Source organism: Hippopotamus amphibius, chromosome 2, assembly GCF_030028045.1.
Source record: "Hippopotamus amphibius kiboko isolate mHipAmp2 chromosome 2, mHipAmp2.hap2, whole genome shotgun sequence".
In the NCBI taxonomy this organism is placed as follows: Eukaryota; Metazoa; Chordata; class Mammalia; order Artiodactyla; family Hippopotamidae; genus Hippopotamus; species Hippopotamus amphibius.
In genome coordinates, this window is record NC_080187.1 from 200,248,408 (window position 1) to 200,264,532 (window position 16,125).

Genomic DNA, 16,125 nt, shown 5'->3' on the forward strand with positions numbered 1-16,125 from the left:
CGTGAAACATAGCCCCCTGCCTCAACCCTGGTGCAACTCAGTTACCTTGAGCCATTCAGAGATTCCCAAACACCGGCAGGACAAAGTCGCGATTCTGTAAGAGCAAGCCAAGCAGTAAATGACCATTAGAACTTTCCTTTCCCAAGGCTGTTTTATACTGGGCCAGACACACATCCATTTTTGGATAGAGTACTAACAATGAAAAATATACATTTTATGCTTACGTTGCTTTGAGTAGAACCAAGAAGTATGAAATAATAGGAACTATTATTTTTAAGAACTTGTAAATGTGTCAAATGGTTTGCCTATTTATTTCATTTAATCCATGCAACCCTCCTGTGAGATAAGCATCATTGTCACCACTTTACAAGGGAAACTGTGGCTCAGAGAGATGAAGTGACAGGGAAGGCTCCCAGGGTCCCTAGGATTCTCACGGGTGCTTATTTCTGGTGATGCTGGTGCCCCTTCAGAGCCCACACGGGTAAAGTGGCTTCAGAAGTTTCCCACCTTGGGTGTTACTCCATGCCAGGGGAACCTAGGACATGCTCTGAGCCTCTCTGGGCCTAGCCACTTCTAACTAGAAGTTTGCACTCACCATACCCACTGTGAATGATGTCTGTCTCTCCATGGCCCAGGAGAAAACTCATCCCTGGACAAAGTCCTGGTTCCCTCGTGTCTCAGCCTCCGTCACAGCCCCTATTTTCCCAAAGTCAAGCTCAGAAACAAGGTGTAAGCACAAATCCAAGCAGACCAAAAAAAGGAGCAGCCTCATGATATCAAGCCTGAAAATTCTGGGCCAATTTTAGGCAACCAGGGATGCTCTGAAAAGGTTAGAGCCTTCTTCTTCTCCCAAGAATCCTCTAGGAATAGGGTTGTTTTCACGAATTGAGCTGGACCCTCCACAGGGGGCTTGGTGACATCAGCAAAACAGCACCTGAGAAATCTCCTTTCATGAGGTCTTGCCACTGTTTCATGACTAGGTCCTCTTGGTGTGTTATTGTCATGCCCAGGCCATCACCTTCACGCCGCACAGAGCAGCTCCCATCCCTGAGATCTGAGGTCAGGATGAGTGATGTCAACGCAGGAAGAGCTGGAGAGGAGACTCAGGAAGGAGGGTAGGGCTCTGCCTATGCACTCACACTGGGAGACATCCAGAAGACCAATTCAGGCAGGGAAGTCCACACTCGGAGGATGGTGCCTGGGCCTGGATCCACTCACAGCTTCAGCCACACACCGGCTCTGTGCAGGTCTTGTGTGAGGACTCTACCACATCCAACATTCAACAGTATATTCATCTGCTGGGGCTGCCATAACACAAGACCACAGACGGGTGGCTCAAACAACGGAAATTTACTTTCTTGCGATTCTGGAGGTTAGAAGTTGGAGATCAAGGTATCAGCAGCACGGGTTTCTTCTGAGGCATTTCTGCTTGGCTTGCGCGAGGCTTTCTTTATTGTCACATGATCTTCCCTCTGCACATGTCTTTGTCCTCATCTTCTTAACAAGGACACCAGTCACATTGGAAGAGGGCCCAATCTAAGGACTTCATTTTAACTTGATTAGTTCTTTGAAGACCCTATCTCCAAAGACAGTCACATTCTGACATACTGAGGGTTAGGACCTCACATATGAATTTGGAGGTGGGGGGTGGGGAATACAATTCAGCCCATGACATCCAGCAAACACTTTGAAGATCCTGCTCCGACCTAGGTCCCGGACCAGGCATTGGGGACCCTGGGGATACCACAGATACATCGTTGTTCTGTCTGGGCTTCAGCAGCTCCCTGGGGTGGTGGCACTTCAGAGTTAGAAAAAGAGACTTTCAAATATACCTAAGATTGGAAAGTGAGTATAAGTCTGCAGCCTCTGAACCAGGCCCAAACAGGGGGCTTTTGCTGTAGGGGTTGCAGGAAGCTATGGCCAGCTGAGGTGCACACGCTCCAGCGGGCAGCAAGTGGGGGGAGGGGGCTCGGCCCTTCCCAACAGCGTGATGAAGACTTTCTGGCAGCAGGAGCAGTAACTGGCAGGAGGCCAAGAAGGAGCCACTAATCTGGCTGTTGAAGGGGGCAAGTGATAAACTCACCCTCTGGCCCGGTGCCTGAGGCAGGATCGTCCGCAGGGGAGATGCTCACAGTGAGCCCACACGGCGCTCTCTGGCCTGGGGCGGCGTTTTCCCGCACGGGCCAGCCTTCCCCAGCCAGGCCATCGCCTGGACTCACCCCGGCCTCAGCCAAGGTCAGCTGTCATCCTCTCCCGGGTGCCTGCCACCCTCCCTCCACCCCTTGCAGACCCAGAAGGAGGCGAGGATGATCGCCAGCCCAAAGGCAGAGCGGGACTGGGAAGATAAACACCAGGGCTCCTCTTTGGGAAGATAAACCACAGACTCTTGAGGGAGACTGGTAAAAGAGAACTGGATTGGAAATCTAAAAACCTAGTCTCAGTTCTAGCTACATCACTCACCTGCAGGTCTCTAGGCCTTGAGCAAATCACCGTGATCTCTAGGCCTCCGCCTTTTAGTCGTGAATGGGGTTATTATTAGAGACCCCACAGGGCTGTCCTGAGGATGAGATGGGGTCATATATGTATGTGGAACTATGTAATGCAGCTGTGCATTGCTGACCATTAAACAACATTTTTAAGAACCTACTATTTACTAAGTCATCCTGCATCATAATACTCACTTGATTCATTGGATACTCCGTTGTTTCCCCACTTTTTATTACCAAAGTGTCCCAGCACAGAGAAAGTTGAAAGGATAGCACAAAGAATTACCACCTTCCCTCCAGACAGATTCAGTAGCTGTTAACATTTTAACATTTACTTTATCTCTCTCTTTCTATGCATGTTTATATGTGTGTGTGTGTATTGCAGGATCATTTGATTTCTGTCTCTGTCTCTCCATACGCATGTGTATATATGAATAACGAATGTGTGTATCTCTCTCTTCTCTTTCTTTCTCTCATATATATATGAGCCCATTCTCCCAGGCCTCCTATGGACCTCTCTTTGCTCTCTAATTACCTTCCACATATCTCTCTCCCCAGTGGACTAGGAACACCTCAAGAGCAGGGACACGGTAGTCACATTATATCCCCAGACCTTCAGGGCCTGGCATGGAATAGGCATGTGGCAAGTGACCGTTGAGTGTACACCTCTTCAACAAAGGACTAAGCAACATACACTTTTTTAAAGTATATGAGTTTTAAGTCATTTCATCTGGTAAATTCCAAATCCCTGCTGGAGATAATGGAAAAATATCCCAGAGGTACAGGATGCTTAGGTCTTGCTCTACTTCCCCCTCTAAAAGCATGGGGACTCTGAAGCCACTTGGGGCTCTTAGTGAGAGGCTGCCCTCTATGGCTGTGATACGGCGGTCCATTTGCAAGGGGGAAATGCTCTCCAGACCACAGTCTATTCTGGAAAACACACATGCACAGAAAAGTTGGCTCTGTCCCCAGGATGGATCTTACAGAAGTGATTCTAAGTCCTTAAGGTTTCCATGGAACCGAGAACCCACTTCCAGACCAGTGAGCGTGGGAAAGGGGGGAGCATAGCATGTCTGTGTTGCTGTCTTACCTATAAATTCCCTACAGTGCTCACGGCCTTCCTAGGAGCTTTAAGCTTCCCCCAGCTTCCGAGGATGCTTTTAAAGCAGAGTTTCTCGAACTTTAATGTGCACATGAATCACCTGAGGAGCTTGATAAAATGAGTGTTCTGTTTCAGTACATCTGGGATGGGCTCCAAGATCTTACATTTCTAACAAGCGTTTGGGTCATGCCAGTGTGGTTGGTCCCCAAAACACACTTTGAGAAGCAAAGTTCTGAAGAACACAAAATAGCTCCTCATTTACTTGGTGAACTAGTAATTAGTACCTACTACTAGACATAAGGCAGTGTGCTAGCATTGGAGATACCAGGAAACAGGAAGAAATGTAACGATGAACAAGATGCAGTTCTTTGCCTAAAATCCAGCTGGATATGCCTCATTACTATGTCTAGGCACTTTGCTTAAGTTGCCTTAATTCCTACAACTTATAACCTATACAATGTGTATTGTTCTCGTTTTATTTGTGAGGAAACTGGGGCTCATTCAGCCTAACTGTCTTATCCAAACCAGTGAAAGAATGCCGTGAGATTTGAGCTGAGGTCTCCCTGACTCCAAGGCCCGTGTTTTCCCCATGTACCTCTCTTACACCTGGCCTTGATGCACTTTTCACCGCGTGCCCAGATAGAAGGGCAGGGAGAGCCCTTAAAGCAGAAGGATGTAGGGTGGCAGCAGACAGGAGACACTAATAACCATCAGAGAGGAGAATTAGGACCTAGCAGGTGCCTCAAGGCTGCCTTCCTTGGGTCTCTGGCTGTTTCAGGTAATACATTTCCTAATGTGGTGGATCAAATGCAGCCTACTCTAGTAAACTTCAGCTGTGAATTATGGCCCGAACTTTGTCACCAAATGGCTGTGTGACTTGGATAAGTCACTGCCCTCACGTGGACTCAGAATTGGAAGCTCTTTAATTCCTTTTCTCTCTGACAGAAGATTTCTTTTTTTTTTTAAGAATTGTTTTATTTATTTATTGACTGCGTTGGGTCTTTGTTGCTGCACACAGGTTTTCTCTAGGTGTGGCAAGCAGGGGCTACTCTTCATTGTGGTGCGTGGGCTCCTCATTGTAGTGGCTTCTCTTGTTGCGGAACACAGGCTCTAGGCATGTGGGCTTCAGTAGTTGCGGCACATGGGCTCAATAGTTGTGGCTCACGGGCTTAGTTGCTCCGTGGCATGTGTTATCCTCCTGCGGCAGGGATGGAACCTGTGTCCCCTGCATCGGCAGGCAGATTCTTAACCACTGCACCACCTAGGAAGTCCCAAAAAAAGGTTTCTGAGAGCTCTTCCGGTCTTCCCCTCGAGTCAGGGTGAACATCTTTTTGTTATGTCTGCACTTGGGGCTCCTCCAGCCCCAAGTTCTTAACTCAGGACTGGGAGTTTCTGTGGATCACTCTGCAGTCTTCCTACTCTCCTTCCTAACTTCACACATGTTTATTGGCACAACTCTGCCCCAGATGCTGTGCTGAGGACTGGGGGTGCAAAGGCAATGAGATGCATTCCCTCCCTCAGCAGAGTGGCCACAGGGATGTGGAGGAGACCACCTGACTCAGCACAGGCACGGGCAGGCAGGGCTAAGTGGGCAGCTTCCCCACACGCCAGGGCTTCACCCCCCAGCAACTTAGGAGGTCAGTGCTCTTATCTCCATTTTAAAGATGAAGAAACTGAGGCTTACGGAGGTCAAGTGACTTGCCCAAATAATTAAGGATCAAATGAAATAATGTTTGCAAAAATGCTTAGCAGAGTGTCCAACAAGTAGGAAATAAATGGTAACTAAAATGCCTTCTTTAAATGGCAGAATAGGGAGTAAGAGCCACGTAACCTCACTCCCAGACACAACAAACTGAAGAGTTGGAGAAAGGCCTCTTGTCTCCCCTGGAGGACAAAGACGAGCTTGGGACTGGCCACACATGATGAGAAAAGTGCTGGGGAGAGAAGCAAAATAACCATCAAGAAAGGGCTTGGCAGGGTCCAAAGCACCCCAGTGCACACGTGAGGGCATTGTGAGCTCTGAGGGAGCGGCAGCGATCAGTCATGCTGGAGGGGGGGCTCGGATGGCCCAGGGCCCGCTGTCCTTCCTAGATGGCCGCTCACCCCAGGCTCAGCTGTTCCACGTTTCAGCTGTCACGCTCCCCATCTGGGTAATGGAGTGTTATGAAGCATGTTGGAGGCCATCAATTAGTGCTTAACTCCACGTCTGTTGGGTTGTATTTCCAAGGATGCTCCACTCAGATCCACGGCAGAGGTAAATCTTGCTCCTTTTCATTCAATGGCTTGGAATTAAAATGCTGCCCCAACAGTTTCTCACAAAGAAATTGAGATTTATGGGTCATTGTCAATATCAACACATGTTGGCCATTATTTGAAAGCCGCCTAGCTCCTCAGGACTGATTGGTATTTACTCTGAAAGATGAATGTGGCTTTATAATCCACTCAGGTTGCTGCATGTGTTTCTTCCCTTGGAGACATTTTTATTCCACTTCATGCTGTTTTGTCTGGTGGTGTAAGCCCCACCCTGCCCCTACCCTTTGAATACTCTGATGTGTTTGAGGCTCAGGAAAAGAGACAAGAGAAGCCAGTGCATCCTCAGTCCAGATGCCAGTGTGACAATAGGGAGAGAGCACCTTAGTAGCAAAATTGCCCCTATTTTATGGACTGAAGCCCCTAAACATGATCTGAGGCCAGAGCTGAGACCACCAAGGAGCTTGCTTGAGGAGCAATAGGTGGTCCCCTCTTGAACGCTTCTGGCCTTTTGTGTGGCTGGGCAGGGTGTGGAAACTGACACAGGAGCTGAATCACTTAGGTCAGTTTTGACATTGGTCCTCAAACTTGAGCCAGCATCAGAATTGCCAGGAAGATTTGTTAATACACAGATTTCTGTGCCCCACTCCAGACTTCCTGGTTCAGTAGGCCTAGGATAGGGCCCAGGACTTAGCATTTCTAACAAGATCCCAGGTGATGCTAATACTGATGTTGGTCCTGGGTTGGTCCCACCTGAAGAACCACCTTAAAAGTATTATAGGCCGTGAGTGGGGGAGATGACACTGCTGGCAATGTTTGTCACTCTGGAAAAAGAATAATGGTGTCTAGAGAGGAATTTTTATTGATTTTGCTGGACAACGTATAATTTAAATCCCTTTCAATGAAATCTTCAGTTGAAGGTCAATTTTCATTAATAAGCTGTAAAGTTGGACCTATTTTGGTAAAGTATTGAAGTGCTAATGGGTCTGGTACCACCCAGGCCACCCATCAGTGGTCTTCTATAGCTAGGTTACTGGGAGGTCATGGTCTGGCTTCTGGGACGTTTTGATAACTTTATTGGGTGACAGCTGTAAGGAGATTCCTTGTGTTGATAACAGAGCCTGTGGTGCTGATTCACACACAATGGTCCCTAAGAGAATTTTCCCTGTAATAGTCAGGATTTGCAGGTGAAAGCGGACCCAGGGAAATAAAGGGACACAGTCTAAAGAAACCAGGAGTTCCATGTTGAGTACCAGAGGGTTGTTGGAGGCAGATAATAGCTCTTTTTTTCTTTTTCTTTTCTTTTCTTTTTTTTTTTTGGCATCAGACCTTACATTATAAGTCACAAGGCTCCAGTTGCCCCAGGAAATGTGCTAGAAAGAGCCATTGTGTACTGAAGTCAGGCTGCCCCAAGCCTTCCCCATCAAAGTCCAATGGACTAGGCAAGTCATCACTTGGGATTCATTACTTGGAGAAGGTTATCCCCAAAACAATCAAAAGCCCTGATTCTTACAGGGTTGGGAGGCTGTTACTAAGACAGGTAGTACAGTGGGAATGGAGGAAAGTCAACATATTTGGAGATGTGAAAAAGGTAGATAAGAATTTCCAGTGATTGATTGTATTAGTTTGAACTTTTGGTAATAAGAACAGAAATCCCATTCAAATTAACTGAAGCAAAAAGGGGAATTTATTTACTCATAACAGGAATATCCAAAACACAGGCTTCAGGTACAGTTGGATGTACACCCATAATAAAGACACAGTGTCTCTCAATTCTCTCTCTTTCTCCCTCTCTTTTCATCGCCTTCCCCCCCTCTATGGTGGCACAAGAGTTCCATCACTCCTTAGAGCTTAAAATTCCAGAGAGATTCTAATACTTTATCACATACCCCTAGCACGCATTCCAGAAAAGACTCTGCATGGCTGGGGGCATACGTCTAAGCAGACAACTATGGCCAAGAAGATGAATCCTCCCGCTGGCCTGGTTTGGGAAGCATGCCCGCACCCTGGGTAGGATCAGCTCTCCCCGAGCCTGACTGAGCAGGATCCACACAGGAGGGGGGCTTCCTCTGGGGGGCATGTGTCAGCCTGACCACAGAGGACTGGCTGTGAAGCGTGAGGATGTTGGGTGGGGGGAGGCAAGAAGGACTCCTGCTTCCTCAGGGCAGGCAGAATGACTTCTCTGCTCCCCTTACACACCCTTGATAGTACACATTGGGCCTCTGCTCAAAGGTGTGCTGAGCAGCGACTCCACCTGGGCAGAGCTGGCCTCACGAGCAGAGGGAAATCCTGGATGACCTTACAGACTCAGCTGTTTGTAAAGCAATGGATTTTCAATTAGCTCTTTAACACATAGGAGCACCAATGCAGCTTTCAAGCCTTGCTTCCTCCAGGGAAAGTAGATGAGTGAAATAAAATCCGCATTTTTATTGGCTTCTTAGGAAGTTCAAGGGCCTGTTTTCAAGGGTGTTAAGTACACACTTCGGTGATGCTCTAATCCATACCACAGTGATTCTCAAATTGTAGGCCCCAGACCAGCACCATTGACATCCCCCGGGACCTTGCTAGAAATGCAAATTCTCATTCCTACCTCAGACCTACTGAATCAGAAACTGGGTGTGGAGCCAACTGTCTATTTTAACGAGCCCTCAGGTGATTCTGATGTGTGCTAAAGTTTGAGGACAACACTCTACACATGTATTTGATTTGATTCACCAAGTTCAAAGGGACCACCTACTATAAAAACTAAGGCTATGTTACATGTTTAGTGTTCAGTTTGAATTTAGAGGAGTATAAATGTGAAACAGTTTTATATTTCTCCCATCCCTGCCTTCAACCATGTACTGTCAAGTCATACTTTTTCATCCCTTAATAGCATCTTGAGTAGATTTCTTAGCATTTGGTCAGTTCTATTATTAAGTCTTTTTTTTTTTCATCTTATTTTATTCTAAAGCCTCAATCTCAAATCTGATTTGACATCCTTCCTTTTCTCCTTCATGAGCTAGATTCAAGGAGGCAGTGGGATTGGAAGTGGGGAGGGGGTAGTTCTATTTTTTCATTCCTCTTCTCACTGGGGCACCGTGGGGTGGGATGGGAGATCAGGCCTGGGGCTGGAATTGCTCCCCCTCCCTTTGCAGGGCCTGCCCTCTCTGGGGACACTTAGTGGGGTACAGGTGAGGGACACAGGGATCCTAACAGCTGATTGGCTGTCTGGTCTCACTCTAGTTCACTCTGGGCCCATCTACTGCTGGTGGCCTTGGCCATGGGATGGTCCTTTGAGGACGTGTGTGTGGCTCTGAGAGCCCTGTCAGTGGGACCCCAGCTCATCTGTCACTGAGAAGGACAGCTGTGTCCCCCTTTGGCTTCTCCAGTGGTCCATGCCCTTCCCACTCCGTCCTCCTATACAGAGCCTCAGAAACGGCTAGTGTGTTTTTCCCCACCCTCTGAGGGCTGAAGGGAACTGAGATGAGGATCCCACCTCCTCAGACACACCTGCCCTCCTTGGCTGACCTGCCTGTCTTCAGACAGCTGAAGCAGGCATGGCTTCTGTGTTTACACAGAACCCCCCAAACTCCTATGGACACAGGTCAAAATCTCTCCAAAACTCCATCACTGTGTCCCCACCGCCAGATGAGGCCAAGGGTTTCAGTCCCTCAGCAGCATCAGCCTGGAGCAGCGCGGCAATTGCTGCCTCCTTGGAGGCCCCTCACCCTCCCAGCTCCACATGTGATTCTGATAGATGCCCGCAACCTGATTTTCTCACGATGAGAGTCACATCAGGAGTGGCAGAAGTAAAGTATTCCCCCACAAACTCCTACCCCCCTTCTCCCACTTCTCTCCTACCGAGGCTGGGGGAGGGTGGTAATGGTAGTTGGGCCGCTTCTTGGGAGCCCTGGAGTTGGGGGAAATCTGGCCTCAATTGCTGACAACTCTCTTTAGAGCATATAGGTTATTTAGTACCTGGTGTTTCCAGTTGAGGTTCTGGTACCCCTCCTGTTCTCTATCTTCTTCCACGTGCTATTAGCTACATGTTTTCACATATATGATCTCAGTCGACCTCACAGGGATCCTGTGAGGCATTTAACCTAAAAGAAGCAGGCTCAGAGGAGTTAAGTCACAAGCCCAGCACCACATGCCTGGTGGTAGGGGTGGAGGAGGAAGCCAGTGCTGCAGCTCCGGGGCACCTGTCCTCTCCCTGCTATTTCATGCAGATGCCTCAGCAACACTTGTCCTGCAGCTCTAAACCAACTCACAGCAACTAACCAGAAAAATGCTTGTTTCCAAAGTCACCGAGCAGCTGACAGTAGAGGGGTTAGGGCATGGGATTTCCTTAGAGAAAACACCAACGGATTCACATCATGGGTCCTAACCGTTGTCTTCCCAGGCCAAGGCCACGTGACCCCAGGGAGCCTGGAGTTGGCTTTAGTCGGCCAGCCCCTGCTGCTCTCCTGGGGTTAGGGAGGGGGCAGAGGAGGGGATATAAGCTGGCACTTCCAAAGCAAAAAGCTGGGCTTGAGCGGACACGACTGACCGGCCAGCCCCTATGCTCTGGCCTCATAGAATGCCCAGCCCAGGTCGTACAGGGTCAGGGCGCCATCTGTCCTTCTGGATCGCCCGGTCCAGAATGACTCATTTCCGCACATGGTGGGTGGAGCTCGTGGTTAAACTCCCTGCGGTAGCCAGAGTGCGTGGCAGTTTTCTAATCAACAGATGGGGTTGGAGCCCTTGCTACACACACAAGAGGCTTCTTTCATTCACGTTTAAGTAAAGATTTATGATGAACATGAGACCCTCACAGGTCCTCATCCTGGGCAGAGCTTCCCCCAGGACTGGAGTTCAGTGAGGAACCACCCAGATGGGCTGGGAGCATACTTCCCACCAAAGATCAGAGCCCTCACTCTCAATAGACCCAGTTAAATTTTCAAGAATTTTGTGAGCTGATTGTTAAGCAGAGACATTATTTTTAAATTAAATCATAAAACTTACAATTGAATAAATTATGTTAAGATCAACAGTACTACTGAATCACTTTGCTGTACAGTAAAAATGAACACAACAGGGGCTTCCCTGGTGGCGCAGTGGGTAAGAATCCGCCTGCCAATGTAGGCCACATGGGTTCCATCCCTGCTCCTGGAAGATCCCGCACGCCTCGGAGCAACGAAGCCCGTGCGCCACAGCTGTTGAGCCTGTGCTTTAGAGCCCGCTATGGAGCCCATGTGCCACAACTACAACCACGCGCCTAGAGCCTGTGCTCCACAACAAGAGAAGCCACTACAATGAGGACCCCGTGCACCACAACAAAGAGTAGCCCCCACTCACCACAACTAGAGAAAGCCCCTGTGCAGCAGCGAAGACCCAACACAGCCAATAAATAAGTAAATTTATTTTTAAAAATTAACACATTTTATATCAACTATGCTTCAAGAAAATAATTTTTGAAAAAAAAAGAACAGTAAATACTCAAATTCCTCTGTTCCTAATTATTTTACTACATTTCAATATTATTTCTATTCTTAAGGTTATTGACATTTATGATGGAAATGCTATATGATGATGTGCTAAAGTGCATCTCTTCTCAATTCCCCATTAGTAACATCACACTGGTAGCTAAATAGTAGCTGTGATGACTGTATTTACACACGGAAACTGGCAAACACTACAAATGTATTTTACATAAATAAATACATAAAAACTTAGATGAATATAATTAATCAGGGTTTGATTTATTGTTTTGCTGACTATGTAGCACAAAGGTCAGCAAACTTTTTCTGTTAGGGCCGGGTGGTAAATATTTTTCCCTTTGTAGTTCATACAATTTCTATTGCAGCTACACAGTTCTGCTCAAACACAGCTACAATTAACGAATGAATATGGCTGTGTTCCAATAAAACTTTATTTATTAAAACAGGTGTTGGGCCAGATTTGACAGGCCATAAATTGCAGGCCCCTGGTCTAGACTTAAGAAAGGCATGAAGAAAGTGTTAACTATGTAGATTAAACTTAAAAGTGTATTGTGTCTGTAGTTGTTCCAATTGTAAATAGCACAAAAAACTGAGGAAATGTTCTTCCAGGATTCTAAAACAATTAACTGATACAGCAAAGAAGTAGTTTATGTCGTTGTAGAATGACTGAAGTTCTGAAACAGGTCTTCATTGTTTCAGTTTTGTCATGCTCCATGTAAGTGAAATATCAACTAATACTCCTATCAGAATTATCCATGTTCATCATTTGCAACCATGGGTTGGCTAGTGATACAAAAGTTCAGCAAAAATCAACAAGAGAGTTCTTTAAGAATCAATTGGCTATATGGAGCTTACAATAAAGAATATTGGATGTTTTATACTATAATACTGTTAAATTGCATAATATGTATCCTTGATGTTAATAAACTATATAATAAATTACATATATATATATATACACACACATATATATACATATATACATTTTTTCTAGGGAGCCAGTTGTTAAATGTTTCCCATCACACCTACTGCCTGAGCAGCATTTACGTAGAGACCTAACTGTTCAGACTAGCACAGTCCAGAGCCCAGGGAAGGGGAGGGGTGCTAGGGACGCAGGGACAATCAGGAGGGCCCTCCAAGGTGTCTGGGAAGGCTTCATAGAGGTCATAGCACCCTAAAGAACCGTAGGACTGAAAATGAATGGAGGGTGGCTGCCCTTCAGGCAGGTAAATAGCGTGGATGAAAGAGTGGAGGTTGGAATGCCCTGACTCAGTTAGGACTGCCAAGAGAAGAGGGTCAGTGCTGGGAAGCAATGGGAGATGAAGTGGGCCCAGATATATTTAATGGAAACATGCTATGAGGTTGAGCAGAAAAAAAGCAGGTTACAAAATCTGTGCACTTGTGTTAAGGGAAAAAAAAAAAAATACCTTAGGAGAAAATGCACTTAAATGCAAATAGCTCTGGGTGACAGGATTATAGCTGATTTTGTTTTCATGCTTCTTAACACTTTTCTGTACCTTCCTACAGAAGGTAGGAAGTTGTGGGTATTACTTTGATAATTATGGAAAAAAAAATAAGGTTTTCTGGGTATGAAAGGCAAAAAGCAGGCAGCCCTGGAGCACTGAGATAAACCCGAAGCCATAGCACTGGAGAAGGCACCTCTGGCCTGACGCAGCCCAGAGGCCCGTGGAGGGAGGTGCTAAGGAGGGGGGTAGGGGAGCCTGGGGGGTGATCCCCCTCTGCTGGGAGGATTGCAGGAGCACATGGGTAACAACTGCAGATACCCCCACCCCGTGGGCCTGAAGGACTGCTGTCCATGCAGGGGATCTGCCCCCAGCCCTTAGCCTCACGCAGATGTCTTCCTTCTCTTCTCTCCCCCAAGTACTAGTTTGCAAAGCTTTCTCCTCCATACTCACAAAAGCAAAACAAATCGGGAGCAAAAAAAAAAAAGAGAGAGAGAGAGAGATCCTGTCTTTTTAGGGCTTCACCATTGCAATTTTCCCAGCATTGCAAATTTCCCATTGCAGTTTTCCCAACTAAAGAAGTGCACATGTTTAAAAGTACATTAGGGACTTCGCTGGTGGTTCAGTGGTTAAGGCTCTGTGCTTCCTCTGCGGGGGGCAGGGGGGGCGGGTAGCGGATTCGATCCCTGGGCGCGGCCAAAAAAAAAAAAGTACACACCAGATTCATAGAATTGGAAAATTAGAAGGGATCCTAGAGAACATCTAGTCCAACTCATTTATTTTACTAATAAGGAAATAGAAGCTAAGGAGGTCAAGTGGCATACCCAAGGGCACAGAGCTGGGTGGAAACTAGTCACCAGCAGAGATGACACCCAGGCCTGGCGCCTCCTTCCTCAGCATCTGAGTCCTATCAAATGAGCCCAGAGGCTCATCGCCAGGTGGCTCATCACCCCTGAGCTTCAGACGGCAGAGTCTAATCCTTCCACAAACTTACCCATGGAAAGAGGAACGCCTGCAAGGCACCCAGCTTATTATATGCCACTTGGCGTCTCCTCTGTACACCGCACACCTGGAATAGCTCCCTCCGTGCATTGGACCACTACCTCCCCACACATAGTAGATGAGCTTGTCAAAGCTGTCTTCTCCATAAAGCCTCTCTTTGACTAACGCCATGTTATTTTTGTGATCAGTCACCTTCCTTGCTATTTTCTTTACTGCCAAACCAGGCAGATGATTTAATTTGGTAACCAAAAGGGCCTGAAACACTGGCTTAGTCATTTTCTCCATATACATTTATCCAAACTGCATATAAGGTGGGGATTTTATCTTGCACTAAACACCTAACAGCCTCTGTGACTCACACAGGTCCTTTTCCTCTGCCTCCTGGACCAAAGCCTGTGTCTTCCTCCTGCCACTGATGCTGGCTCTTTGGGTATTTTCTATACATCTCTCTGTGTACGTGCCATGTTATTAGTCTTAAATTATATGCTACTGGAGCACAGGGAACATACAAGTTTATGCTTTTTCTGATCAGGAGCATCTGTAGCAGGAGGATTAAGAAATACATTTTCATGAGCTAGATAATAACAAAAATCAAACGGCAAAAGTCCTTGCTGTCCCTAGTAGCTGGAGAGCTTTAAAAAAATAAATAAATAAGCACCTATTTCAGATTTTTACTACTATAGAGATAGGGAAAATTCTAGAGGAAAAACTTGTACCTGTATATCTCATGCCATGCCTCTTAAAAGAAAAATAAAATTTTAAATGGGATCATCAGGAAGAACAAGCTAAATGTGAAGTTCACAAGCTGACCTTTGAAGTTTGGAAATGGACTTCTCTGCAAGGTAGGTACGTGCTATGGTTAGACCAACAGCTGAGGCTCCCCACCATGTCCTCCACCTCACGCAATTAAAGCAAAACCCAGGCTGATGAAGGCAAACAACAAGAACCACTGGGATTGTCCTTGGTATTAGTACATACACTGATTAGTGTATATGTTGTTGTTATCATATAGCAGAGAGATTGCCCTCATCCCTGGCTCTTTCTTCCAAGTCCTAACATCTTCCAAAGAATAAGTCTCATTTGAGATTTTTCCACCTAATCTAAACCCTGTGTCTTGGATGCTTTCAGCTCTTAGACCAGCTTTCCACCAGAGCCAAAAAATGCTCTTGGTTCATTTTCCCTTGAGAAAAGCTCAGAAACCAAAGAACTCCCTGTTTCCAAGCTCTTTCCAGTAGAATCTGGGTTACCCTTATGCCCCAGGAATTACACACAGAGGATCATCCGTGTCCCAGGACTATCCTGTCCCTTGTCCTTGACCCAGGTGTCCCAAAAGAATGAGGATGAAGGACGGTATGGCACCTTCTGAAAAGGACCCCGTGTCAAGCATCTCCCTGGACCTCAAGAGATAGGCTACGTTGTGCATTAGCTCAACCCCAGAGCCTGCCATTCAGGCCCTTATGTCCATGGCTTTATTATCTTCCTAATGAATATTTAAAAGGAAAATGTAATAGATCATAGACGTTGAGAAGGCTGTACATCTCCCTTTGGCTATGGATGCAGAATGTGCTAGGAAGGACAGATGAGGGGCTTGCTTCATATTTTTTAGGTGATCTTTGTACTTTTTGGTCTTGCTGGCACAAAGATAGCTCTCAGTCACTGAAAGCTAATGGCCTAGTGGACAAGAGGTGAGGCAAGCCTTCCTTAGCACAGAGAGACTACTGGCAAGTCTTGTTGGAATCTAGCGGCCAACCTTTGACCTTTCCTAGTGACCAGGCCCTGAAACAGCAAGTGTCTTCCTAGAGACCCTGCTTTGGATAGTGCTCATTGAGGGGGCAAATATTTGCTGGTGAGGTTGTGTTTTCGTCCTTTGCTAAGTTTGAATGAAGCCCTCTTCTCAAAGCTTTTAGAGAACATGTTTTTTCCCCTTTGGGGGACTCTTTTAGAGATTTAACAATAAATACACGCATACATAAACCAAATAAAGGCTAAAAGGACATAACACGTCCCAGGCTTGGTCCAGGTGTTCAGGAAATAAGCAGTTTCTGCAGGAAGTCCCATCCACTCCTAAAAATGGAAAAAATAAACAAGATGAGAGTCCACCAGCAAACAGGAGTTTCGTATCCCAAGTCAGATAAACAGATTTTTATATTTATGAGAAAACAAATAAATATTCCCCCAAACTGGGCTTGGCCCATTCTGAGATAGAAAATCAGCCTGGGTTCTGGACACTGAGTTCCAGCTATCTGTAGCCGTCACCGGAAGGAACTGAATAACCCAGCCCCCTTCCCAAGGATGTCTGAACTGGACCAGATTCCGGCTCCATTTACCCTCTGGGGAGGAACGGAGTTATCGTGGGGCCT

General features: G+C 46.6%; 1 protein-coding gene across 1 annotated transcript in view; it reads left to right on the forward strand.

Moving 5' to 3' along the window:
* The window catches only part of LIPC (lipase C, hepatic type), a 139,858-nt gene that overhangs the window by 9,023 nt on the left and 114,710 nt on the right, over nt 1-16,125 (forward strand). The window lies entirely within an intron of this gene.